General features: G+C 43.1%; 1 long non-coding RNA gene and 1 other non-coding gene across 2 annotated transcripts in view; both read left to right on the forward strand.

Moving 5' to 3' along the window:
* Nucleotides 1-26,143, forward strand: part of LOC140478559 (uncharacterized) — a 728,439-nt gene that overhangs the window by 475,712 nt on the left and 226,584 nt on the right. The window lies entirely within an intron of this gene.
* On the forward strand, nt 10,761-10,832 carry trnah-gug (transfer RNA histidin (anticodon GUG)). The gene has a single exon. It is a non-coding gene; the product is annotated as a tRNA-His (tRNA).

Consider the following 26,143-nt stretch of genomic DNA (forward strand, 5'->3'; position numbering starts at 1 on the left):
AGGTAAAGAAATTTTTTTAATGTGTGCAGCTGAATAAGATTCTGTTCCAATAGTCTGCATTTTGAAAGATTTGGCATAATATTCCACCGAAAGCATTGTAAATGGAACTGTGTGGATTTTTATTTATTGTGAAGGAAAGATATTACATACTGAATAGGAAGTGACCAGTTGCTTGGAGATCGTCTTCCTGCTTTTATCACATGCGTCAAGGTTTTAAGAACAAACACCATGATATTTGGTCCATTTAATACTCAGTAAAATCTGCCAAAGCAGCGAGCAACAAAACTGGTGGGTTGTCTTTTATACTTTAACCCTCTGTTTTTCTAAGCAGTATTTTCCTGACGCTGAAATAAAGTCAGAGCAAATTTGAACACAACATTAATCATTCCAATGAGATATATCTAATTCACTTCTGATTATTACAATGAACCTTGTGAGGTTTCAGCAAAATTAAAATGAAAGGAACAAATCAGCATTTCTTGCGATTCAATCCAATTCAGGTTCAGCCATATGAGAAAGGCCATTGAGCCATAACATCGCCTTTATTTCACTCACCATGGCTGCTTCTTCACGTGAAAGAGAAAGTGACTGAAGAAATTATGTGCCAATTGTAGGTGTAAATATGACGGAAAATTCTTGTCCTGTTTCATTCTGACTCAGTTCTGACTCAGAATGTATTAATGACAGCTATTCATTCTGACCAGCTTGGCTATTTATTGGAATTTGCTGTTTTGATAATTCTAGTGAAAGCAGTAACACAATGGTGTGGATTCGATTCCGCTCTGGAACCTTCTCATCCATGATTTTCACGAGATGTAACCTGATGAGGTCACATGTCACCCCACTACAAAATGTGCAGAGGAGACTGTGAGATTACGGTCCTGGTTTATTACACCGCTGTGCTCCACATTCACGGGTTCGAGTCACACTCTGGTTGCTAACTTTACGCACCGCTCTAGCAGTTTTCCTTTGCACCTCACACTCTGGTACACACTGGATCGAGAATCTTGTTCTTGCCCTTCACTGCACGGGAGATTCACAAATAATCGACATCACATTAAAGTCGAAATGAAGAGTAAGAGCAGTCATTCTATTCAATTGGAGATGAAATTGGTGTAATGAGAAGGAACGCATTTTTCTTTCTGTCCTACATTCCATCTTGTCTTTCTATGAATTTACATCGAAACAAAGAGAAAAAAATAACAAGAGATCGAGTGCACAAGTTTATCCAGTGGGTTTGTTCATGAGTATTTTAACCTAACACTTCACACAAAGACCTGATCAGTATTTCAAACAGTCACTCGGAATTGGAACCACAAACAATTTCTCCAATGAAACAAACATTTCATTCTTTCACCAATTTCTGCTGTGTGTGAATCATGCAACGATCCATCATCCAGCGTGATCATTGACTTCCCGACTGTATAAGATCTAGCAACTTACTTCAGCAATCGCAGCTTCTGTACACAGCCACCTGTGCTGGGGCCCAGTGTCATTTGTTGCCCCCAGGTCACAGCACATTTCTTTTTTCTGTGTTTATGAGCTTTGTTCCTGATCTGTCTGATCTGTTTAATAAACCTTTCCTGTCACTTCATCCCATCCCCTCACAATTCTGAACCTATGAATAAAATAAAGCCTTAGACGAAATGTTAAACCAAGTGGAAATATGCTATTCAGCCCAAGGAGTCTGCTCAACCATTCATGGTTGATCTGATTTGTAGATGCCGGTGTTGGACTATGTTAAAAATCACACAACACCAGGTTATAGTCCAACAGGTTTACTTGGAAGCACTAGCTTTCTGAGCGATGCTCCTTCATCAGGTGATAGTCACCTGACTATCACCTGATGAAGGAGCGTCGCTCCGAAAGCTAATGTGCTTTCAATTCAACCAGTTGGACTATAACCTAGTGTTGTGTGATTTTTAACATAGTTGATCTGATAATCTTGAATTCCTTTCCGCTCACTAAGCTCGACAAAGTGTCATCATCTTTCTGATTAACTATCTGGCACAGTTTGAAAGTACCCAACCACACAGTCTCAACAGCGGTTATTGGAAAATGCCACAGATTCTTTAACCCCTGAGTAAAGAAATTACTCCTCATTTCTGAATTAAATGGGCAATATCTAATTCTGAGATTATGTCCTCTGGTGCTCTCCTCAGAGCACAGGGCAAGCCACCTGCCCGTACCTACCCTGTCAAGATCCCACAAATATTGAAAATTTTAATTGTTATTATGTGATTATAAAGTTCCCCTCCTCCTCCTTTGTTTGAAGGAGAATAATCCCAGCCTGACCAATCATTTCACGATGTTCTACTGTATTCAGAGTTAACAACATGTTAGTAAGTCTGTGCTGTCCCTTACATATTATTAAGACAGGTGGAGAAATTTCGACGAGGAAACGGGTTGAAATTTCAGTCGCAGATGGGAATTGGAACTTGAAATCAGAAAGCGATTAGAATCGGATTGACCCACAGAAGGACCAAATACAGCGAAGATAACTCTGACAAATGCGAATCTAATCATATTCGATTGACATTTAATGACTTCAATGTAACTGAATTCCTCCGTGTAATCGTCCTGGGAGCTAGTATTTCGGGAAAATGGAACCTGACCACCCCTATAAAGAAGTTGACGACAAGAACCTGTCCGTGGGTCGACTTTGTTTGATTATTAACTCAACTCTTGTCTTCGTGAAGCCGACATCGTCTGCAACGCACAAATTAGATGTTTAACAGAACTGTCTCCATTTGCCTAGGTGGGTGCAGCTTCAATACCACTGAAGGAACTGGGCACCCTCCACGACAATGCAGTCACTGAACTGTATATTGTACAACACCTGAATGTTTATTCCCTTAACTGCTAAGGCACAATTGCAGCAGAGTGCACCACATAGAAGATTCACTGGAGTAAGTCATCCAGGCTTTGTTGACAGAACCTTCAAATCTCAAACATTGTCCCGACCATACGGACAAGTTTGAAGATGCACTGAACCTTCACCATTTGCAAATTACCGTCCAAGGCACATACCAGCATGACTTGGAGAGGAATCAGTGGTAAATTCATTGAGTGGTGAAGTAGTTTGATGGGCAAAGATCCATACTTCAACCCTCTATCTTTCTTCTTTCAATATTTTAAAAATGCAGATTATTGCATGGACCAGACTTGTGCTCATTCCTTTAGTTGTTTCCTAAACTGGCGGTTGCTTAAGATCGAATATCACCCGCAGTCTGTGGTCAACAATATAAAATATCCAAAAACCTCTCAAACAACTGATCTCCCTGTCCCTGTCTTCAGGGACCTGTGAATGCCCATTCCAAGATCTCTTTGTTCCTGTTCACCAATCAGAATCCTCACTGTTATTGTTACAACTCCCCAAATTCACCACCACTCATTGGTCTGGATTCAATTCCATTCACCATGTTGCCTTTCCACCTGAAGGATACATCCCTGCGGTCCCTGACATTATTCATCAGAGTCAACTACAAGACTATGTATATCAGTAAACTTCTAAATCATGACTCCTAATAAAAAAGTTTCAATTATTGATCTACATCAGGAAACAGTGGGACTTCACTGGGAAAAAGCATCCAAACATGGTTCCTTGCTGCATGGGATGAACAATTGCCATGTTCCAATCTCCAAAGTTTGATAGTACAGAATCTCACCACTACATTTGCAGATGACACAAAGATTGGTGGAGTAGCCAGAAAACATAGAGGACTGTCAAAGAATGAAGGGGAATATTGACAGAAGACTTGAGCAGAGAAGTGGCAAATAGTGTTCTATCCAAGCAAATGTGAGGTGATGATTTGGGGAAGTCTAATTCCAGAGCCAAGTATACAGTAAACGGAAGAGCTTCGGGTAAACTTGATGAGAAGAGAGATCTGGGAGTTCAGGTCCTTTGTACCCTGAAGGTGACTGCACAGGTGGATAGAGTGGTCAAGAAAGCATATGGCATGCTTGCCTTCACCGGATAGGGCATTGAGTATAAGAGCAGGCAAGTCCTCCTAAAATTGTACAAGAGTTTGTTTCAGCCGCGTTTGCAATACTCTGTGAAGTTCTGGTCTCCAAATTACCAAAATTATGTGGACGTTTAGGAGAGAATGCGGAGAAGGTTTCAGCAGATGTTGCCTGGTATGGAAGATGCAAGCTCTGAAGAGTGGTTGAGTAGATTACTTCTGCTTTCATTAGAAAAAAACGAGATTGAGGGGACCTGATTGAGGTCTACAATATCATGAAGGGTACAGACAGGGTGGATAGAGATAACCTTTTTCCCAAGATGAGGGATTCAATAATGAGAGGTCATGCGTTCAATGAGAGAGGTGAAACTTTTAAGGGAGATAGACATGGAAAGTATTTTACACAGAGGGTGGTAGGTGCTGGAATGCGTTGCCAGCAGAGGAAGTAGAGGCAGGCATGGTAGATTCATTTCAGGTGCGCCTGGACAGATGCATGAATAAGTGAGAAGCAGAGGGATACAGATGCTTAGAAATTGGGCGACATGTTTAGATAGTTGATTTGGACCGGCGCAGGCTCGGCTGTCCAAAGGGCCTGTTCCCGGGCTGCACATTCTCTGTATTCTTTGGTTTTTTTTTCTACACTACTAACTGTGGGTTTCAGGTGAAGTAATGTTACTTCTGCAATCATAATTACTTATGCAAGGTAAATGAGCTCACATCAGTGTGTAATTGTTTCAACAAAGAGCTGAGTCAACAAGAATGAAACCTACATGAAGGAAATATATAATTGTTTTCATATTAGCTAAAATGTGCATACAAGAATGAAAGGTGTCTGCAAGCAATAGTATATGGTACAGACAAATAGTTAAGGTGCTGTGAGGATGTAGGTTAAGCCAGATATGCTTGTACAGCAGTAGTTATAAGCATTTGTTTCCCATTTCTGCAAATCCAAAAACCAAACCCCAATTAGAAATTGGGCGACATGTTTAGATAGTTGATTTGGACCGGTAACATTCCTCCTGAATGTCCGTTAGGTAGGATGTTGAGGGAATGGACAAGTAGCACTTGTACAAGGGAAAAAGATAAAAAGAAAATGATGAAATATTGTTGTTTAGTATGGACCAAAGACCCAATCCTTCGTCTGGCTGTCTTCTGGCCAAAGTACGGTTCAGACGAGGATTGGGTCTGTCAGTATTTAGGTATGTATGTGAATAAAAAACAAACTTTTAGTCAAGAAGAGGCGGAGAATGCGTCCTGTTGGAAGGGCAGCTTGAAAATGATGGTAGTGAAGACAAGGGATTCCCCCTCTCCCCCACCCAGTCCCTGGGATCCTTTTGCCATGAAATCATATTGGGTGAAAATGGGGGTCGAGGATAGACAGACAGACAGGGACAGGGAACGGATGACCCACAAGAGGAGAACGAAGAGGTGGTGGACGGGGATGTTATTGTTCCGGACTATCAATCCGAAACAAAATGAAGGGAAGATAAAGTCGATGTAGAGAAGGCCTCTAGAGTATCTAAACGAAAGCCTTCGGGGGAAAAACAAAAAGAAAAAAAGGGGAAGAATATAAAGACTTATCCCCTTCGGGAGGTACCAATAGCGGACAAAAAGGTTGGGTTTGTAACTGTCCCCCTCACCAGTGGGGAGGTCAGAACATTTAAAAAGGAGATGAAGGTCCTGGTTGAGGATCCGGTAGGGTTGTCTGAACAAATTGATCAATTCTTGGAGCCCAGTCTGTATACGTGGACTGAGTTAATGTCTATTTTGAATGTACTATTCACTGGGGAAGAAAGGGGACTTATACCCGGAGCAGCCATTAAAATATGGGACAGGGAACTTCCCATTGGGGATGGGGATACGAGACAGGGAGAGACGGAGTTTCCCCTCAGTGACATCCAGTGGGAAAATCAAAACCCAGAGCATAGGAAATAAATGATGGAATTGAAAGACCTGATTCTAAAAGGAATAAGAGAGGCAGTTCCGAGGTCGCAGAAGTTGACTAAAGCCTTTGAAGTTAAAGAGGAGAAAGATGAGACACCCTCAGCTTTCTTGCAAAGATTAAGAGACTCAATGCAGAAATACTCTGGAATGAACCCTGAGGACCCAGTGGCACAGGGTCTTGTCCTCAGGGTCTTTTGAAAGTATGTTTTGTGACAAAGGCATGGCCAGACACAGAGAAAGATACTGAAGATAGAAGGGAGGAGTGAAATACCATTAGTTGAATTGTTGAGAGAGGCACAGCAAGTGTTTGCAAAGACAGAGGATGAGAGACAAAAACAGAAGGCAAGAATGATGGTCGCTCTGGTTGATGAGGTAGTTAAGAAAAGAATGGAACCAATAGTGAGCATCTGGAGCGGTAGGTGGCAGCATGTAGGACAGAGAGGAAGAGGGAGAGGGAGAAGACAAGGGGGAGCATTTGATAGAGGGTTCGGGCGACAGGGGCAGAGATGAAAGTCTCCACAGGCAGGATGCTGTTGTCGCAGAAACCCGGGCATTTTAAGCGGGAGTGTCCTGATCTACACAGGGAAGAAAGGGCCATTCCGCTTATGAATTTTGATGAAGAATAGGATTTTCAGGGGTTCCTGCCCTCGTGTGCCCACCAGGAACCCTTGATAAACCTGAAGGTGGGACCCTGTAGGGAAGGGGTAGTCTTCCTCGGAGATACGGGGGCAGCACAGTCATCGCTGAATTTTAAACCAAAGAAAGAAGGAATGTCAACACGGTCGATTACTGTTTCCGGGGTAAAAGGGGAAGGATTTACTGTTCCAGTATTTGAACCTATGATGATAGAAGTCCTAAGGAAAGAGTCACAGGGGAACTGCTGTATATCCCTGATATAGGAAGTAACTTGTTAGGGAGAGACTTAATTATCCTCTTAGGACTGGAGATTTGAATTGAGGAAAAAGAATCAGTTGTACAAATGACAATGTTGACAGAAGATGTGGAGAGAGAGATAGACCCTATTGTATCGGCGAGTGAAGGGAATCATGGAAAAATACAGATCCGTCCCCTAGAAATAAGTTTAATAAGGAAAGGGGACGTTGTTTATGAGCAACAATGTCCCATTTCCATAGAAGGTAAAGGAGGACTGCAGCCAATAATTGAGGGACTGATTAGACATGGACTGTTGGAGCCATGTAGTCTCCTCTTAATACCCCAATTCTACCAGTGCGAAAATCCGATGGAACTTATCGATTGGTGCAGGATTTGAGAACATTGAATTGAATACTACAGATCAGGCACCCAGTGGTGCCAAATCCCTATCCATTATTAAGTTAGATCCCTCATGACCACAAATGGTTTAGTGTGATAGATTTTAAGGATGCCTTTTGGGTTTGTCCCTTGGTGGAGGAAAGTAGGAATTTGTTCGCCTTTAAATGGGAAGATCCCAAGACAGGATGGAAACAGCAATACCGGTGGGCTGTGCTCCCCAGGGGTTTACGGAATCCCCGGATTTATTTGGACAGATGTGAGAACAAATATTGGAGAAATTTAGCAGCCCCAAGGGGACTGCCCTGTTGCAATATGTAGACGACCTCTTAGTAATAGGAAAAAGAAGAGAAAGAGTAGTAGAAGCAACTAACAAATTATTGAATTTCCTGGGTCAGCAAGGACTGCGGGTATCTAAAAACAAACTACAATATGTGGAGCAAGAAGTGAAATACTTGGGACATTTAGTTAGTGAGGGAAAGCGAAAGATAAAGCCGGAACAGTAGAGGGAATATTGGGGATTCCGCTGCCCAGAACCAAACGGGGATTACGTAATTTTTAGGGTTTAACGGGATATTGCAGATTGTGGATTGATTCTTATGCTCAAAAGACGAATAAATTATATCTCAAACTATTAGAGGAGGAACCAAAGTGTCTGAGTTGGGAGGAAAAGGAAAAAATCTATCTAAGAATTCAAAAGAGATCTGGTGCATGCCCCCATGTTAGCCTTACCTTCTCTAGATAAACCTTTCCACCTCTTTGCTACCATAGATAAGGGAGCGGCTTTGGGAGTATTAAGCCTGAGGTGGGGAGGAATGAGACAGCCAGTAGCATATCTTTCGAAGCTATTGGATACAGTCACCCGGGGGTGGCCTGAGTGTGAGCAGGCCGTGTCTGCCCCTGCACTGTTGGTGGAGGAAAGCAGAAAGCTTACATTTGGGTGAGCCCTAAGAGTAAGCACCCCACACCAAGTGAGAATGATCCTCAGCCAAAAAGCTGGGCGATGGTTGACTGACTCGCGGATTCTGAAATATGTGGCAATATTAATAGAAAAGGATGATCTAGTGTTGGTCACTGACAATTGTTTAAATCCAGCTGCCTTTGTTTAGAAAGGGGAAGGAGAATCTCCTCAGAATCCAGAGCACGACTGCCTTGACATTATAGAATACCAAACTAAGGTCCGCATGGACCTGAGAAATGTTCCGCTTCATGCAGGAGCCCCACATTTTATAGACGGATCATCCTGGGTGACTGAAGAGAAAAGACATAATGGGTATGCAGTCGTAGATGGGATGGAATGTAGTATGGTAGAGGCAGGAAGGTAGCCAAATGGGTGGTCAGCACAGACCTGCGAACTCTATGCATTGGAAAGAGCCTTATGGTGTTAGAAAATAAAGAGGGAACAGCATTCACTGACTCTAAATATGCATTTGGTGTTGGCACGTTCGGAAAGATATGGCAGGAATTGAGGACTGATCAATAGCCGGGGGAAGGAATTAGCATATGAGGAGTTGATTAAACGGGTCTTGGAGTCCCTATTACTCCCCCGAGAAATAGCGGTAGTGCATTTAAATGGTCATCAGAATGGAAATGAACCAGAAGTTAGGGGGAATAGATTAGCTGATGAAGTGGCTAAGGAAGCAGCCCTGAGCCCATAAGAAGTGGTGATCCATTCCCTAATAAGAATTGCAAGATTTCGGGGCTGTAAAAACAGCACACGGGCATTGGAGGTTACCTGATGGAAGGGAAACGTTAAACAAAATGATGATGCGAGAAATTATTGCTGTCCCACATCATGGCAGCCATTGGAGAGTACAAGCCATGAGTGATTTAGTTCTTAGAGAATGTGGATGTAAAGGAATATATACGATTGCTAAACAAATATGTGATGGATGTATAATATGCAGAAAGGTAAATAAGAAAGTCTTGAGAAAACATATCCCAAGAGGAAGAGACCCAGTATTGAGACCCTTCCAGAGTATACAAGTAGATTATACTGAACTTCTCAGAGTAGGAAGACTAAAATATATGCTGGTCGGAGTAGATCATCTATCTGGTTGGGTTGAGGCATACCCCCGAGCTACTGCCACTGCGAGTGGGGTGTCTAAAACAATATTGGAGCACATAATTCCCCGATATGGGTTAGGGAACAATATAGATTCCGACCAATGAACTCATTTTACCTCTAAAGTGTTACAGGGGGTAACGAAAGGGTTGGGAATTTCCTGGGAGTTCCATACTCCATGGCACCCGCCATCATCAGGAAAGGTTGAGAGAATGAACCAAACACTCAAATGACAGCTCTCTAAATTGATAATAGAAACCACACTCCCTTGGACCAAATGTTTACCTCTCACTCTCTTGCGAGTACGAACAGCCCCAAGGAAAGACTTGGGACTATCGCACTATGAAATCTTATTTGAATTACCTTATCTTCGAAGGAATGAGAACAGCCAATTCCCGAAACTAAAGATGTTTTCTTAAAGAACTATATATTGGGCTTGTCCTTCTCTTTGTCTTTCCTCAAGGATCAGGGTTTATTGGCACAGGCTCCACCCCTTGAATTCACCGTTCATCCCATCCTGCCGGGAGATTGGGTCTCAGTAAAATCATGGACGAGACTAAATTGCAGCCGGACTGGGAAGTGTCGTATCAGGCTCTTTTGACGACCGAAACGGCAATAAGGACGGTGGGGAAAGGCTGGACTCACTACACTCGGATCAAAGGGCCAGTGGACCCTCCAGTTGAAGAAGAAATCTGGACAGCCGAATCAACGCAAAAACTGCTGAAACTCAGACTAAAGCGACTTTGAGTAACTGATTATACAGTGGTGACGCGAGCGTGGGATAATTTCTGTAAGATTGTCCATTAAGTCTTTTGGTGCTTCATTTTTTAGAATGCTGGGGATGCTTCGAGTTATGATGCTAGCTCTCTTACTATTGGGTTTTTGTCAAATATCATTTTCACACGTGTTATTTACGGTCCCTGAGTCTGATAATCCACAAGTAATAGACCTGATTCATGTAGGTTAGTAAATTGTGGGGATGGAGATAATCAGAGACAGTACTGCAGCTCAGAGATACATCTTAAATCATATGGGGATGGCCTTGGGGTTGGTACTTGGTATAATGGTCTCGTCACAGTACACCGGGCCACCTTCCGACCAGCTCTCGATTGTCCCTATATAGAGTGTAACCCAATATACTTAACGATCAAGAAAACCACATGACACGAAGCAATTCTTGGGGGGGTGGTGTGCGGGGTACAACTAAATGAAACATTTGGCATAGAAAAGAAAACAAGCTGGAATGATTTCTCAGGCTGTTGTTTCTGAAGAGCGTAGAGCAGGGAAAATGGGCAGAACTACTGGATAATAAGATACAACCTTTCACCCCTCCTAATGACCTTAAAGTAGTAAAAATTACAGAAGTAAAGGACTTGAAACAGACTATCGAAATAGAAACTGTGTACACGGATGCAAATGCCTGGGTTGAATGGGTAAAGTATACTGTAAAAAGTCTGAACAAGAGCATCTCTTATGATACTTTACTTATTACGTGCGTTTAGCCTGTTCGTGTGTGGCTTGCCGTGATCGTATAGTGGTTAGTACTCTGTGTTGTGACCGCAGCAACCTCGGTTCGAATCCGAGTCACGGCAGTAATTGCTCTCTGTGCCCCAGGCGTTTGTGAAACACAAAGGAATCAGTTGTTTTAAAGTTTTGATTTTCTCCAAGGTGATTTTTTTTTTCCTTCAAGCTCTGCTCGCTCACATCTCTGTGTTTCATATGTCAGAATTCAAATCCACCCGTTCTCAGAGATTTCTTCCCTCCTACGATCACTAACCGAACTTTCCATCCTATACCCCCCTTTCATTAATTTGGAGATGCCGGTGTTGGACTATGGAGTACAAAGTTAAAAATGACCCAACACCAGGTTATGGTCTTACAGGTTTTATTGAAGCACTAGCTTTCTGAGCTCTGCTCTTTCCTCATGTGTTTGCGGATTCATTTCCTATTTCACGAAGGCATTGCAGAATCTAATACAGACTCTCACATTGATACCGATTAGTCTGTGTGGCTATGGTCACTGTTGCTGTCAGCGACGCCCTCATACTGTAACAGAATAGATAAAAAAAGTTCATTCGGCCCTAGCCAGATTACTGTGTGTAGTTCTGCAATTCAGAGTACTGCATGGATGTGATCGCACTGGGAACGTTGCAGTAGAGATTCACTGGGATATTGTCTGGGCTGAAGAGTTTCAGTTGTGAGGAGAGATTGGACAGTCTGGGGTTGTTTGTGGCCGAGCAGAGGAGATTGGAGAAGACATGACTGAGATGTACAAAATATTGAGGGATATGGATAGGATAGACTGAAAGAAGCGTTTCTTATTGATGGAGAGATCGAACACTGGGGCCAAGAGATTTCGGGAAAAGGCAGAAAAGTTTGAGTAGATTTGCGGAAAGGATCAGAGAGGCGGAAATCATTCTAACCTTAAAAAAAAATTGAGATGTTAAATTGTGATGCCAAAACATGTAAGATTATGGGCTAAACGATGGAATACGTGATTCAGGTCGTTAAGCAGTTGTGTTGGACAAGTGCAGCCACAACAGGCTGAAGGGCCTCCTTCGATGTTGTCCTCCTCCACAGTATCGTGGTTAGTGTCCCCGCCTCTCACAGGGCTCAATTCTCCGCTGGGAGCATCGTAAAGGTTTTAACTCTGTTGCTCTGTTCCCCAGTGAAGGTTATTAATGCCTGGCCTTCCATTCTCGATGGGACATGTCACAGGAAGGACAGTGCTGTCTGAATCAGCGTGGGTAAGGTCTGCAGCTCCTGGGGAGAGAGATTGTCAGTGACAGTAAAAACACATAACTTCAGCCAACTGCACATTGTGTTTGTGTTGCAATGAAAACCATTATATAGAGTTGTTCCTGACTGATATGGTTATTTAAAGCAGGAATCTGAGGAAGAAAAGAGCAAATCCATTCAGACCTGAGTGCAGAAACATTTCTAGCAGAGCTACTGAGGTTGTACAGCGCAGAACCGCGTTTGAATGCATTGAATTCAGGTTGATGGGCACAGCTTGCTTTCACTCGGCTGAGTTACCATTGTGTAAATGATACAGCTAGTGTTCAATGTGATGGTACATTTACTCAGTGGTTCGAACTGCTGTTAAGTCTGTAGGTGAGGTGGGTTGGCCTGTTAAGTTGCGCTGATATGTCCAGGGAGTGAATTCAGTAAGTTACGTGAATTAGCCATGTGGAACGCAGTGATAAGGTCAGCAGTCACACGATGCCAGGTTTTATTCCAGCAGGTTTATTTGAAATCGCAAGCCAGAGGCCTGGAGGGATTGAGAAGGGAGCTAGGTCTGGTTGAGATGATGTTCAGAGTCTCCCGACAGACCTGATTGTCTGAACTGCACTTTCTGCCTTGGAGGGAATCTGTGATTCTATCAGAGAGGACACTGCCAGCGTTTACAGGCCCGTTAAGACATTAGAGACCATGCTGACGACGTTTAGTGGGGATGGAATTTTATTTATTTGTGTTTTGGAAAATTTGACACTGAATCAAGGAAAACCGAATGGAAGATTTCCAGACTATTTGAGGTTTGGCGAGAGTAAATATGTGGTAAATTCACTCTTTCAAGTTCATATATTTCTGAACGTCAGGCTTTCAAAACCATGGATGTAGGACAAATAAATGATGGGAGAAGAATTTCTGTCACTCAGTAAATCCGTTTCCAAAATATTTCGAAAGGTACATTTAGAGACCCACAAGCAGTGAGTTTCACCAGGAGACAGACAGTCTGTGGCCAGGTAAAAGTGTAAAAGTGGGGTGTGGGGGGTAGAAGGTGCGAAGAAACAATATCTAATTTGGATCACTTCAGATGCAAAGAAATATCGGAAACGTCTGCAGCTCAGTAAGATTCAGCAAAAAAAAACTCAGAGTTTTGAAAGATTTCTATTAATTTTCCACATGAAGCATGATAAATGGAACTGAGCAGATTTGGTATATTGTCAAGGAAAGCTATTCCATAATGAATAGGAAGTGACCCGTCTCTTAGAGATCGATTTCCTGCTTTAACCCCATGCCTTAAAGGTGGGAGGACAATCGCCATGATGTTGGGTTCATTTGACACCCACTGAAATCTGCCAAAGTAACTGAGCATCAAAACGGGCATCTTGTTTTGTAGTTTAACCTTCTGTTTTTCTCATCAGTATTTTCTTTAAGCTGAAATAAATTCGGAGCAAAATTGAATGCAACATTTAACGTTCCAATCACATAAATCCAATTCAATTCCGATCATTGGAATGAACAGAGTGAAGTTGCAGCAAAATTAATAAAATGAAACGAACAACACAGCATTTCCGGGAATTTTACCCAGTTCAGGTTTAGCCATATGAGAAAGACCATCGAGCTAAACCATCACCTTCACTTCTCTCTCCGTGTATACTTCTTCACGTGAGAGAGAAACTGTCTGAAGAAATTATGCGTCAAGACTAAATGTGCGTGTGAATGTGACGGGAATTTCATGTTTTCTGGGTCATTCTGAGACAGTTCTGACTCTGAATAAATCAAGGACAAGGTATTCCTTCCAAGGACGAGGTGAATCACTTTGATTTTGCTGGTATTATTATTCTGCTGAAAGCAGAAACATAATGGTGTGGATTCGATTCCGCTCAGGGAATTTCTTATCCCCTCGGTGCACCATATGTGATCTTGACGGGGTCACATGTGAGCCCCTTTGCAATGGGCTGAAGTCTCCCAGGGGTTCATGCGACGGGTTGCTCTTCCATTGTGCTTGTGTGGATTTGAATCCTTCTCTGGCTGTTACTTCTGTGAAACGCAGGTGTGGTTTCCCTTTGTGCCTCGCATCTTTAGGATACTTTGGGTAGAGAATCTTCCTCTTGCCCTTCATTGCACCGGAGATTTGTGATAAATCGATACCTCATCAAAGTCGAAGTAGAGCAATTTGGTTCTGTTGTAAGTTACATTGGGATAATGAAAAGGAGGGCAAACGTTTCTATTCTCCTTTCATTCCATCTTGACTTTCTATGAATTTACATCGAATGAAAGAGGAAAAAATAAGGAGAGATCGGGTGCAATAGTTTATCCAGTGGGATTGTAAATTTTAATGTAATACTCCACACAAAGTTCTGATCAGTATTTTAAACAGTCAATTGAATTGGGAGCGCAGAAAACTTTTCCAATGAAACGAATTTTTCATTCATTCACAACCTTTTGCTGTGTGAATCATACCGCGATCCATCATCCAGCGTGATCACCAAGTTGGCAATCATATAAGATCTACCAATTTTCTTTAGCAATCACAACATCTGCACATACCCATCTGTGGTGTGCCCTGTGCCATTTGTTGTGTCCAGGCCACAGAACATTTCTTGTTCATGAACTTATGAGCCTAGTTCCTGATCTGTCTGTTCAGTTTGAGAAACCCTTTCTGTCACTTCACCCCATCCCCTCAGAATTCTAAAGGCATCAATAATATAAGGCGTTAGACCAAATGACGTCGGAGTGGAAGTCGACCATTCAGCCCATCGAGTCTGCTCCACCATTTAACGAACTCATGGGTGATCTGATAATCCTCAACTCCATTCTCCAGCATTGCCACGACAAAGCTTCATCATCTTTCTGGTTAAATATCTGTCTGGCACAGTTTTAAAATACACAACAACTCAGCCTCAACAACAATTTCAGCAAGGTGTTCCACCGATTCATTGGATCCTGAGCAAAGAAATTTCTCCTCATTTCTGAATTAAATAGACAATATCTAATTCTGAGTTCATGTCCTCTGGTGCTCTCCTCATACCAGAGGGTGAATCCCCTGCCTGTATCTACCCTGTCAAGATCCCATGAATATTGAACGTTTATAAATGTTACTATGTGATTATAGAGGTCCCCTCCCTCTCCTTTGTTTCAAGGAGAATAATCCCAGCCTAACCAATCATTCCACGAAGCTCCATTTTCTCCAGTGTTGACAACATGTTCATTAATCTCTGCTGTCCCCTATAGCGTCCTTACATGTTATTAAGGCAGGTGGAGACATTTATGCGAAGAAACGGTTGAAATTTCAAGCACAGACAGCAATTGGATCTTGAAATCAGACAGTGACTGGAATCAGATTGGTCCACACAAGGACGAAATCGAGTAAGTAACACTCTGACAAATGAGTATCTAATCATATCTCATTGACATTCACCATCTTTACTGTAAACAAATTACCCCGTGTAATCGTCCACAGAGCTATTATTTCGGGGGAAAAAGCTTAGTTAAACTGGCTACATAAACACTTTGACAACAATAACATGTTCTTGAGAGATTTTTTGATTATAAACTCAACTCATTGTTCTGTGAATCGTACATCGTTTGCAAGGCACAAATGAGACGTGGAATATAACTCTCTCCATTTGCCTAGATGGGTGTAACTTCAATAACACTTAAGGAAATGGACACCGTCCACGACAATGCAGTCACTTGAGTGTACCCTCTTCAACACTTGCAATATTCATTCCCTTAACTGCTAAGGCACAATTCCAGCAGAGTTCACCAACTATAAGATGCACTGGAGTAAGTCATTCGGGCATTTTTGACAACCTTCAAAGCTCAACAGCTGGACTGACTATAAGGACAAGTTTGGAAGATGCAACGAAACGCCACCATTCTCAAGTTCCCCTCCAAGGCCCATAGCACCCTGACTTGGAAAGGAATCAGTGAGAAACTCATTGGTGAAACGGCCTTGATGGGCCAAGTTGCATACTTCAACCTTCCATCTTTTATCTTACAATTTTAAGAAAAATGTTGATTTATGCGTGACCAGACTTGTGCTCAGTCCTTTAGCTGTTCCCTAAACTGGTGGTTGCTAAAGTTCTGCTATCATCCACAGCCTGTGGTCAACAATAGAAAATACCTGAAACTCCTCTCAATCAACTGACTCGCCTCAAGATTAGAGTGGTGCTGGAGACACACAGCAGGTCCGGCAGCATTTGAGGAGCAGAAAAAATGGACGTTTCATTCAAAAGCCCTCTATCAGGAATGAGACTGGGATCACATGGCATGGAGAGATAAATGGGAAGGGGGTGGGGCTGGGGAGAAGGTTGCTGAGAGTGCTGTATGTGTATGTAGGCGAGGGTTGAACATGATATGTCAGAGAAGTAGGTGGAGTGGATAGGTGGGAATGAAGATGCACAGGTGGTGCAATCAGGCGGACGGTGTTGAGCTGGAAGGTGGGAACTGGGGTAAGGTAGGGGAGGGGAAATGAGGCAACGGGTGAAGTCCAAATTGATGCCATGGGGTTGAAGGGTCCCGAGGCAGATGATGAGGCTTTCTTCTCGAGGCATCGGGTCGTGAGGCAGTGGCGATACAGGAGGCCAAGAACCTTCATGTCCTCGGGAGAGTGGGAGGAGGAGTTGAAATGTTTGGCCATGGGGCACTGGGGTTGATTCTTGCGAGTATCCTGGAGATATTCTCTGAAGTGTTGTGTGAGAACACATCTCATCTCTCCAACTTAGAGGAGACCGCATCAGGCGGAATGTATACACGAAATGGCATGTGTGAAAGTGCAGGAGAGACTTTGATGGATGTGGAAGCCTCCATTAGAGCCTTGGACAGAGGTGAGGAGGTCGATGTGGGTGCAGGTTTTGCAATTCCTGCAGTGATAGGGAAATATTTCCCTCCCCACCCCTATCCACTTTGACAAAGACCCTTTCCTCCATGACTACCTCGTCAAGTCCAGGCCCTCCAATGACCCACCCTCCCCTCACGGCACGTTCCCCTTCCACCACAGGAATTGCAAAACCTGCGCCCACATCTTCCCTTTCACATCCTTCCAAGGCTCCAATGAGCCTTCCACATCCATCAAATGTCCGTGTGCACTTCCACACATGTCATTTAATGCATCTGTTGCTCGGGATGAGGTCTCCTCTACATTGGGGCCAACAGACACATTCTCGGAGAGCGTTTCAGAGAACATTTCCAGGGAAACCGCAACATTCAACTCCAACGCCCCAATACCAAAAACATCAATTACCACGTCGCCCGACTCTCCCAAGGACATGCAGTTCCAGGGTCTCCTCCACCGCCATTCCCTCACCACCAGACGCAAGATCTTCCACCTCGAGACCCTCAAACCCAGGGCATCAACGTGGTCTTCACCAGTTTCCTCATCTCCCCACGGCCACCTTATCTGTGTTCCAAGTTTCTACTGACCTGACCCACTTGTCTATCTTATTTTCCACCTGTCCGCTCCACCCTCTTCTCCGACCTATCACCTTTAACCCCATTGCTATCCACCTCTAGCACTCTCAGCTAATTTCTTCACAGACCCTGTTCTCCCGTTTATCTAAGCACTCTCGAGGCTCCCAGCTTTATTCCTGATGAAGGGCGTTTGCCCGAAATGTTATTTTTATTCTGCAAATCGGATGCTGCCTGACCTGCTGTACTTCTTCAGCACCACTCTAATCTTGATTCTGATATCCAGCACCTGCAGTACGCACTTCCGTCCATCTGATTCCCCTCTCTATTGATTTTGAATAGGCCGTTGCTAAAGTTTCAGCATCATTTCCCTACTCTTATATTCCCACCTGCGGTCAAGAACAGAAAGTATCTCGAACCTCTCGAGACCACTTGATCCCTAGTCCAATCACATTCAAACATTCGTGAATGTCTACTCCAATTTCTCTTTTATTACTTTAAACCACTCAGCATTCCCACTTTTCTCATTGTGCGTCCTCAAATTCATTATCACCCACTTCACTGAATTGAATTCCTTTCAGCACATTTTCTTGCCAATTGTTTCCAATCTCCCTGAAGTCTATGACTATCTTCCTCATGGTTAATGACATGACTTAATTGTCACATGATTTGCAAACTGCTAAATGATCGCCACAACAAATAATTAAAAATCGTTGACCTATATGAGAAAACAATAGAACTCATCGAAGCCATATTTCATAAGCTTGCAGAGGACACCAGAATAGGAGACTGTGAAGAAGGTGATCTAAGATTCCAAAAGGATCTTAATCCATTGCGTCTTTGGGCTGAAAAATGTCACATGAAGTTCAATCTGGATAAATGGAAGGTATTGCATTTCGCTACATCAACTAAGAGTAGGGCTTATACAATTAATGATCGGGCGTTTCATCGTGTTGTGCAACACGGAGGCCAGGAATGCAAGTACATAATTAATTTTAGTTTACTTCATATATAGACAGAATGGTTAAAAAAAATGTCATCCTGCCTTTGTTGCTCAGTCCTTTGAGCGTAGGAGTTGGTCCGTTATGTTGAAGTTGAATCGGACATTGGGTCTTGCGTCTTCGGGAATACTGTGTCCAGTTCCTGCCGCCCAGAAATATAAAGGAAATTATTCAGCTGGAGTAGGTTTAGAACAGGTATACCAGCGTTTGGCTAGTGGGGAAGGTTTGTGTTCTAACGAAAGGCTGGATAGGCTGAGAATATTTTCACTCGAGCACTGAAGTTTGAAAGGCGACCTGAAAGAAATTTATAAATTATTGAGAGTTCGGCTGGAGTTAACTGTAACTGTCTTTTCTCCAAGGAGGGGGGACTTCAAGACGAGAGGGTATATGTTCAAAGTGAAAAGAGGGATTTAAAATAAGACATGAGAGGCTTTTTTTTAACAGAGGATGGTTTATGTGTGCAATGAAATGAAGTGATGAATGAAAGTACATTTACAATATTTACAGGATATTTGGATCGACAAATGAATTGGAAAGTTTCAGTGGGATTAACAAAAGCTATTCACTCATGCCTAGTACACTATTTATTGCACAGAGGGAAGTTCAGAATCAACCACGATATTATGGATCTGGAGTCACACACCAGCCAGACACCAGATAGGTATCGCAGTTTCCTTGCCTATCAGGTCTTAGTGAATCAGATCTACTGATTCAACATCATCATTAGACTCTAGGTATTTATTTAAATAAAATTCCAGCATCTTCCATGCCAGGGTTTGAACCCGTGTCCACAGAATTATATCTGGACATTCATATTAACAATGCAGTAATAATACAACAAGGGCATTACTAACCCTCAGCAATTACAGGAGCCGTCAGATGCGACTCGTTTAGTTTGGCATTATGTTCAGTATGAGCTGGTAGGAGTGAAAGGCCTGATTTCATGCTGCGTGAGTCTATGACATTGACACTATGAAACTGGCAGTTGGTTGGGATTAACAGCAGCGTTGACAGTTTAGTTGATCTCCTTCTGGGATATGTAATCTTGCTGGTTACTCTGGAGGTTCTTCTGCTCATTGAGCCCTTCCCATACACAGGACTGTTGAACTGTCTGTCCCCAGTTTGACTGAATCGATGAGTTTCCACTTCAGCAGGTAATTGAATCCCGCATTGCGCTGGTTTCTCTGTGATATCGCTGTCCTTGTATCTACCCAGGATGAACGATTGGTTGAAATCATGTCCACGCAGACATAAGTCCCGTTGTCCATGTTGTGAATGTGTCTTTATTCTTCCTGATATATCCACAGGGTGGGGATGTCACTGGTCAGGACAGCATTTGTTGTTCATCCTGATTCGCTGCTGCCTCGCTGGTCGAGAGACATGGATTCGATACCAGTCTCGTGTGACTGTGTGCAGTTTGCACATTCTCTCTTTGCTTGTGTGAGTTTCCTCCCACAGTCTGAAGGTGTGAAGGTTACTGGGGTCAGCCATGGGAAATGAAGGGGAACGGAATAGTTATGGAGTGTGGGTCTGCTCGGATGTTCTTCAGAGAGATGGTGTCGACTGGAAGGGCCGAATGGCCTGCTTTCCCACACGGTCGTCATTCTCGGATTAAGGGTCAGCTATTTAGTTCAGGTCCTGGAGACACAAGTGGGCAGGATTGGGTAAAGATGGTAGCATCCCCTGGATAAGTGACATGTATGAATGGGATTGCAGATAATTAAAGACATGTTCTCTGTTCCTGAGGTCAGGCTTCCATTCCAGGTTTTATTCGTCGAACTTTAACATGACCAGTTCGGTGTGTGAGTCCCCAAGGATGACGAATTTATTATATAACCACAACACCACCTTCTCCAGGTTGCAGTATTTATTGGGAACAAGAAGCTGATTCTGAGTTGATGCGAACATAAACAGGTGCCAATGTCAAAACCACTGATCCAACAGGAAAGTGAAATTTCGTACCTCGCCACCCCAAAGTTAAAGTCTACACATGCTTTGGATGCGCCAATCGGCTGTCACAGCAACATGTACTGTTTATGGTCATAATATTATAAATGGGGGCAAGTATTCCCTTCCGCCCCGCTTTTGACCAGGACCAACCTCGGAAATACATGCGCCTCTCTCCTGTCATTCCATCCCAGTTTCCAATTGGATCTTCGTGGCTGCTTCACACAGTTTTTCTGATTCCGGATCTGGAACTGGGATTATGTGTGATTGCATGCAGCAGTTGGTCCTGCCTTGTGTGGGCAAAATGATGAAGTAGCCGATGTTCAAATATAATGCTATGGAAGCATACGTTTCAACAATATTCTGCACTCTCCCAAAAGTTTGGATGGTTTCATTAATCCCATTCTCCTGTACTCTCATTCATGGAACCTCCACAGTCTCTGGGGATGTGAAAGTTAAAGATTCGGTTCATTTTGCGTTCCGATATGCCTGTCGCTAAGTCCTGATATTGTACATTCTTCCTGACATTTCCTCTGCTACCATACTGGTTGCAGTTTGCAAGCGTGGTCTGTGGAATGCTGCAACCTTCCACTGCACGATACGTTTAGTAGTTCGCATTCTGCGTTGTGATTGCAGCGAACTCGGCTCTAATCCACACCATAGCGGTAAGTTCTCTCAAAGCTTTACTTCTGGTGAAACACGGTCAGAAATTAATCGTTTTTTAGAAGATAATATTCTCCGAGGTGATGATTTCTTTTCCATCGAATTTTGTTGTTCTGCGTTTCAAATACCAGGATTTAAACCCAAAAGTTCTCGAAGATGTCTCTCCCTCGCACTCTCCCGAGTTCTCTTTTACGTCCCTCATCCCATTTGACTGAGGCATTGCACTATCTAACATACATTTTCACGTTGATACCGTCCAGTCTGTGCCGTTGCACTCACTGTTGCCCCAATCTCTTCATTGGCACCTTCAAATCATTCGATCCGGTTGGATATCGTGGCTGTGAGATCAATTCTCTTTTAGCAGCTTTTACTGACATGGACCAGAGATTATTGGAGCGTGAGGCTCAATAAAAGGGCATAGGGAATAATTGGGGGAAAGAGACAGTATTGGAAAAGATCCCCCAGGAGGGCTTTCTGCGATAGCCTAGTGGTATTATCGCTGGATTGTTAACACAGCAAAGCCAGGTAATGTTCTGTGGACACGGGTTGGATTCCGACCACACCACGACGATGATAGTATGTGAATGCAATAAATGTGTAGAATTAAGAATACGTTGTCTGAAAAACCCATCTGTTTCACTGACGTCCTTGAGGGAAGAAAACTACTGTCCTTATCTGGTCTGGCGACCACGTGACTCCAAACCGGAAGGCAATAAATGCTGCAGTAAATTCCGATGCTGTTACAGAATGGAAATATGTTCATTCGGCTCAGTGCTAGAATTGTCCAGGGATGAGATCGCACTGGGAAAGTTGTAGGAGAGATTCACTCGGATAGTGTCGAGGCTGAAGAGTTTCAGTCATGAAGGGAGACAGGACAAACTGGGGTTGTTTGTCACCGAGCAGAGGGGTTTGTGAGGGGTACAGATAAGGTAGACTGAAAGAAGCGTTTCCCATCGATGGAAAAAACGATCACAGGGGGCCAGAAATTTAATGAGAAAGGCAGAAAGGTTAAAGTAGATGTGGAGAAAAGCGGTTTAGGCGGGCGGATGTTCGAATTTGGAACACACAGTCTGTCAGGGTCAGAGAGGCAGCAACTCTTATAACCTGAAGGAATATGCAGATGAGAATATGTTCTGCCAAGACATCTTCGAGAAGCTAAGGCTATGGGCCAAACCATTCAGGTTGTTAAGCAGTTGCTTTTGACAAATGCAACCACAACGGGCTGAAGTGTCTCCTTTGAAACTGTTGTCATTGCTCGCATAGTGGTTCGTGTCGCCGTATATTATGCGGGAGTTAGGAGCTCAATTCCTGGCTGGGGCACTGTAAATGTTTTAAAACTGTCGCTCGGTTTCCAAGTGCGGGTTATTAATGCCTGCCCTTCCATTCTCCATGGGAAATGTCACAGGAAGGACAGTGCTGTCTGAATCAGTGTGGGGAAGGTCTGCAGCTACCGGCGAGACAGAGTGTCAATGAAAGTGCAAACACATGACTTCCGCAACCTGCACCTTGTTGTCTGTACTGGAGTCTAAACCATTTAATAGAAAGAAGAAGGAAGCTGAGGAAGAAACAGGGTAAACCAATTCAGATGTGAGCGCAGAAACATTTTCCGCAGCATCATGAGGAAAACTGACAAATGGCTCCGAGAAAGAGTTTGTCTTTCAGAACTGTTAGTTCACAGAGATGTTTTTTGTTCCACTCAAGCCCTGAAGAAATTGAATAACAATTTAACTAAGACATGAAATGTTCGAACACACCAGGCGATGAGTCACGTGCTGGAAACTGTGTTTACAAGCCAGATGTTTGATAAGTGATCATGATGCAATAGGCTGAAGGACCATTCGCCGTGCTTTTAAAAACTCGATAACTGTCATTTTTCAACTGAACAAAATAGGCAAAAACAAAGTCATCAAGGAAAGTTCCAAGCATTGCATATGTCGTCCTTGGTGCGAACGTGCTGAAATGCAGCGGTCTCACTGCTATTTCCCAATGTTGATTTCCAGTCAGGGAAAAAAAAGTTGTTGTTCCTTATGGAAATCTTAAATTGAACATGAGTTCCAGACATCACAAAACAGCAAAAGTAGCAGTCCTGTCAGAGTCAGTGAGAATTGCATAGAGGAGATGAAATCAAATGGGAAGAAACGCTGAAATCAGTTGGACTGGGGTGTGCAAATTTGAAAATCACACAACCCCCGGTTCTAGTTCAACAGGTTTAATTGGAAGTACTAGCTTTCGGACCACTGCTCATTCATCAGGTGATTATGGAGTCCACAGTTGTAAGACACAGAATTTATAGCATATTTTTACAGTGTCATGTAACTGAAATTGTACATTGAAAAATACCTTGATTGTTTGCTAAAAAGAAAGTTTTTCGATTTACATAAGAAAGAAATGAACCAAACATAGTCATTCTAACAAATGGAAGACTTAACAAGCAATCAAGGTATTTTTCCAATGAATAATTTCAGTGACATTACACTGTAACCTTTCGCTATAAATTCTGTACCTTACCACTGTGTACTCCACAGCCACCTGATGAAGGAGCAGCTCTCCAAACGATATTGCTTCCATTAAAGCTGTTGGACTATGACCTGGTGATGTGCGATTTTTTTTACTGTGTATTAGAATGCGGATCTCATAATTAATATAGAGGTGAAGAAGCATTTATTCTCTAAGACCGTTCTGTATCAGTGGACTTTCTTGCAGCAGAAAGCTGTTGAGGAAGTGTCATTATGTGTAATGAGGCTGAGATCAGCAGATGTTCAAACAGCAAAGACATCAAGCGTTATGGGGAAACGAAGAAAGTGCAGTTCAAGGTTATTAGATCAGAAATGAAACCATTCAATAGCGGAGTAGACGTGATGGTCTGAATGGTGTCTATCTGTTCCTAAAATTGTTGGCCTTAATATGAAGCTGCAAAACCGACCTGAGTAAAACGTGCCAAATTTAAAAAAAGCGTGGGCCCCGGAGCACTGAACCGAGGTGAAATGTACAAAGGACCACACACAAAGGGCAGACGATATTGGGTAACTGAACCGCAGTGATCAGTATACCAAGGTAAACAGGAAAACCGATATTCAGTATCTACGTTGAACCTGTCTCCACGGGGCATGTCGTTAACTCTCACAAACCACTATTCCCCTTCCCTTTTCCTGGCGCCCCCTCCGTTCTTGTTTTACACTGATTGAACGTCAGGCAATTGCCGATGACATTGCTGATGTGGAACTGTAGCATATAGAACATAGAACATTACAGCGCAGTACAGGCCCTTCGGCCCTCGATGTTGCACCGCCCTGTCATACTAATCTGAAGCCCATCCCATCTACACTATTCCATGTACGTCCATATGCCTCTCCAATGACGACTTAAATGCACTGAATCTTGGCGAATCTACCACGGTTGCAGGCAAAGCATTCCATGCCCTAACTATTCTCTGAGTAAAGAACCTACCTCTGACATCTGTTTTATACCTATCTCCCCTCACTTTAAAGTTGTGGTCCTCGTGCTTGCCGTCGCCATACTTGGAAAAAGACTCTCCCTGTCCACCCTATCTCAACCTCTGATTATCTTGTTGTCTCCATTAAGTCACCTCTCAGTGTTCGCTCCAACGAGGACAGCCTCAAGGCCCTCAGTCTTTCCTCATAATGCATTCCTTCCATACCAGGCAACATGCTAGAAAATCCCCTCTGCACCCTTTACAAAGCGTCAACATTCTTCTTATAATGCGGTGACCAGAAATGTTCACAATACTTCAAATGTGGCCGTACCAGATCTTTGTACAGCTGCAATATAACCTTCTGATTCCAGAACGGAATCCCTCTATTAATAAAGGCCAAAACACTGTTTTCTTTCTTAACAACCCTGTCAATCTGGGTGGCAACTTTCAGGGATCTGTGTACATTGACACTGAGATCTCTGCTCATCTGCACTCCCAAGAATCTTACCATTAGCCCAGTATTTTGCATTCCGATTACTCCATCCAAAGTGTATCACTTCACACTTGTCCACATTAAATTCCATTTGCCACCTCTCAGTCCAGCTCTGCATTCTATCTATGTCTCTTTGCAACCTACTACATCTTTCGTCACTATCCACAACTCCACCGACCATAGTGTCGTCCGCAAATTTACTAACCCACCCTTCTAAGCCCTCATCCAGGTCATTTATAAAACTGACGAATAGCAGTGGACCCAACATCCACCCTTGCGGAAAGCCGCTAGTAACTGAACACCAAGATGAACATTGCATCAACTACAACACTCTGTTTTCTTTCAGCAAGCCAATTACTGATCCAACCTGCTATGTCTCCCACAATCCCATTCCTCCGCATTTTGTATAATAGCCTACTGTGGGAACCTTATCGAACACCTTGCTGAAATCCATATACAGCACATCAACCTGTTTACTCTCATCCACCTGTTTGGTCACTTTGTCAAAAAACTCATAAGATTCGTTAGGCACGACCTATCCCTTTACAAAACCGTGCTGACTGTCCCTGATCAGATTATTATTTTCTTGATGATTATAAAACCTATCTCTTATAACCTTTTCCAAAGCTTTACCAACAACTGAAGTGAGACTTACTGGTCTTTAATTGCGAGGGTTGTCTCTACTACCCTTCTTGAACAAGGGAACCACATTTGCAATCATCCTGTACTCAGGCACTATTCCTGTAGACAATCATGATTTCTAGATCAATGGCACAGGCTCGGCAATACCCTTCCTTGCTTCCCACAGGATCCTAGGAGAGATCCCATCTGGCACAGAGGACTTGTCTATTTTCACACTCTGCAGTATTTCTAATACCTCTTCTTTGTGAACCTCAATCTCTTCGAATCGAGATGTAAGTATCTCTGTATCTTCATCGCCAATATTTTCATTTTATATCGTGAAAACTGTCGAAAAATATTTATTTAGTGTTTCGCATGTCTCCACTGACTCCACACACAACTTCCCACTATTATTCTTCATTGGCCCTAATTTAACTCTCGTCATTCTTTTATTCCTGACATACCTATGGAAAGCCGTAGGGTTAACCCTGATCCTATCCGCCAACAAAGTCTAATGTCTCCTTCTGGCTCTCATGTCTCCTCCTGGCTCTTCTGAGCTCTTTTATTCGATCATGCAGGGAGACGATTCTGTCTGCTGCACAACAT

This window comes from Chiloscyllium punctatum, chromosome 6 (genome assembly GCF_047496795.1).
Source record: "Chiloscyllium punctatum isolate Juve2018m chromosome 6, sChiPun1.3, whole genome shotgun sequence".
In the NCBI taxonomy this organism is placed as follows: domain Eukaryota; kingdom Metazoa; phylum Chordata; class Chondrichthyes; order Orectolobiformes; family Hemiscylliidae; genus Chiloscyllium; species Chiloscyllium punctatum.